We start from the raw sequence: 3,267 nt of genomic DNA, 5'->3' as shown, positions 1-3,267 counted from the left end.
CTAGAAAAATGGCAACCCACTCCAGTACTCTTGCCTGGAAAATCCCATGGACGGAGGAGCCTGGTAGGCTGTAGTCCATGGGGTCATGAAGAGTCGGACACTTACTGAGCAACTTCACTTTCAGTTTCATGCATTGGAGAAGGAAATGGCAACCCACTCCAGTGTTCTTGCCTGGAGAATCCCAGGGACGGTGGAGCCTGGTGGGCTGCCATCTGTGGGGTCGCACAGAGTCAGACACGACTGAAGCTACTTAGCAGCAGCAGCAGCAGAACACTTTCTAACATCATACACAAAAATAAACTCAAAATGGATTAAAGATCTAAACATAAGAACAGAAACTATAATAAAACTCCTAGAGGAGAACATAGGCAAAACACTCTCTGACATAAATCACAGCAGGATCCTCTATGACCCACCTCCCAGAATATTGGAAATAAAAGTAAAAATAAACAAATGGGACCTAATTAAAATTAAAAGCTTCTGCACAACAAAGGAAACCATAAGCAAGTTAAAAAGACAGCCTTCAGAATGGGAGAAAATAATAGCAAATGAAGCGACTGACAAAGAATTAATCTCAAAATTATATAAGCAACTCCTGCAGCTCAATTCCAGAAAAATAAATGACCCAATCAAAAAATGGATCAAAGAACTAAACAGACATTTCTCCAAAGAAAACACACAGATGGCTAACAAACACATGAAAAGATGCTCAACATCACTCATTATCAGAGAAATGCAAATCAAAACCACTATGAGGTACCATTTCACACCAGTCAGAATGGCTGCTATCCAAAAGTCTACAAGCAATAAATGCTGGAGAGGGTGTGGAGAAAAGGGAACCCTCTTACACTGTTGGTGGGAATGCAAACTAGCACAGCCACTATGGAGAACAGTGTGGAGATTCTTTAAAAAACTGGAAATAGAACTGCCTTATGACCCAGCAATCCCAGTACTGGGCATACACACCAAGGAAACCAGAATTGAAAGAGACACATGTACCCCAATGTTTATCACAGCACTGTTTACAATAGCCAGGACATGGAAACAACCTAGATGTCCATCAGCAGATGAATGGATAAGAAAGCTGTAGTACATATACACAATGGAGTATTATTCAGCCATTAAAAAGAATACATTTGAATCAGTTCTAATGAGGTGGATGAAACTGGAGCCTATTATACAGAGTGAAGTAAGCCAGAAAGAAAAACACCAATACAGTATATTAATGCATATATATGGAATTTAGAAAAATGGTAACGATAACCCTTTATGTGAGATAGCAAAAGAGACACAGATGTATAGAACAGTCTTTTGGACTCTGTGGGAGAGGGCGAGGGTGGGACAATTTGGGAGAATGGCATTGAAACATGTATAATATCATATAGGAAATGAATCGCCAGTCCAGGTTCAATGCATGATACAGGATGCTGGGGGCTGGTGCACTGGGATGACCGAGAGAGATGGTACAGGGAGGGAGGTGGGAGGGGGATTCAGGATGGGGAACACGTGTACACTGTGGCAGATGCATGTTGATGTATGGCAAAACCAATACAATATTGTAAAGTAATTAGCCTCCAATTAAAATAAATAAATTTACACTAAAAAAAAAAAAACAAAACAAAACAAAAAACAAAGTCCTAGAAATCTCTTGATTCCTGAGACTCAGAGTTTTAATTTGCAAAATAAAGAATATTCTTGTGCTTTGTAACTGCAGTGATCACTGCACCTGTTTTTAAATTAAAAAAAAAAAAAAACTCAACATTCAAAAAACTAAGGTCATGGCATCTGGTCCCATCACTTCATGGCAAAATAGATGGTGAAACAATGAAAACAATGACAGACTTTACTTTCTTGGACTCCAAAATCAGTGCAGATGGTGACTGCGGTCATGAAATTAAAAGACAGTTGCTCCTTGAAAGCAAAGTTATGACAAACCTAGACAGCATATTAAAAGGCAGAGACATCACTTAGCTGACAAAGGTCCTTAGAGTCAAAGCTACGGTTTTCCGATGTGAGAATTGGACCATAAAGAAGGCTGAGCACCAAAGAATTGATGCTTCAAACTGTGGTGGAGAAGGCTCTTGAGAGTCCCTTGTACAACAAGGAGATCAAACCAGTCAATCCTAAAGGAAATCAACCCTGTATATTCATTGGAAGGACTGATGCTGAAGCTGAAGTTCCAATACTTTAGCCACCTGATGGGAAGAGCTGACTCATTGAAAAAGACCCTGATGCTGGGAAAGACGGAGGGCAGGAGGAGAAAGGGACGACACAGGATGAAATGACTGGATGGCATCACTGATTCAATGGACATGAATTTGAGCACACTCCAGGAGATGGTAAAGGACAGGGAAGCCTGGCGTGCTGCAGTCCAAAGGCTGTAAAGAGTTGAACTGAGCAACAGAACAACAACAACAAGTGGAGGAGGGAATGGAGTCCCCTTTAAGAGTGGATAAGAGATTCAAGGATGAAAAGAAGAGGATCCAACTACCAATTTATAGGAAATGAAGAAGACAAAGGAATATCTTAAACTACAGAAATACAATCAACAAAATAAAAATTGCAGGAAACTCTAGGAGAGTTTTTTCAACAACATGAATTATGAGAAAATTTAAAAGGGGAAAGTAAAGCTATAGATTAAATGAGACTTAAAAAGTACATCAATCTACTGTAATGTGTAAACCTTATGTGGATACTGATTTAAGCAAACAAACTGTAAGAAAAAATTATAACACTTTACAGACAATTGGAAGTGTGAACTCAGACAAGATAGTTTCAAATTTTAGTTTGCAAAATATTACCAATTTTTTAATTTAAGTATTTTTATATTTAAATAATTATATAAATATTTCATAGTTAAAATATTAATAATTTTGGTTCACCTAAATTATTAAATATAGATAATGGTATTATGATTATGCTCTCTGAATGACTCATCTTTTAGAGAAACATTCTGGTATATTTATAGATGAAATAATATAATCTTTAGTATTTGCCTCAAATCAAAAAGCCTCTTGATGAAAGTGAAAGAGGAGAGTGAAAAAGTTGGCTTAAAGCTCAACATTCAGAAAACTAAGATCATGGCATCTGGTCCCATCCCTTCATGGGAAATAGATGGGGAAACAGTGGAAACAGTGTCAGACTTTATTTTTGGGGGCTCCAAAATCACTGCAAATGGTGATTGCAGCCATGAAATTAAAAGACGCTTACTCCTTGGAAGGAAAGTTATGACCAACCTAGATAGCATATTGAAAAGCAGAGATATTA

The sequence above is a fragment of the Bison bison genome, unplaced genomic scaffold, assembly GCF_000754665.1.
Source record: "Bison bison bison isolate TAMUID 2011002044 unplaced genomic scaffold, Bison_UMD1.0 scf7180017864203, whole genome shotgun sequence".
Taxonomy (NCBI): domain Eukaryota; kingdom Metazoa; phylum Chordata; class Mammalia; order Artiodactyla; family Bovidae; genus Bison; species Bison bison.
Note: the sequence above shows the minus strand (reverse complement) of the source record.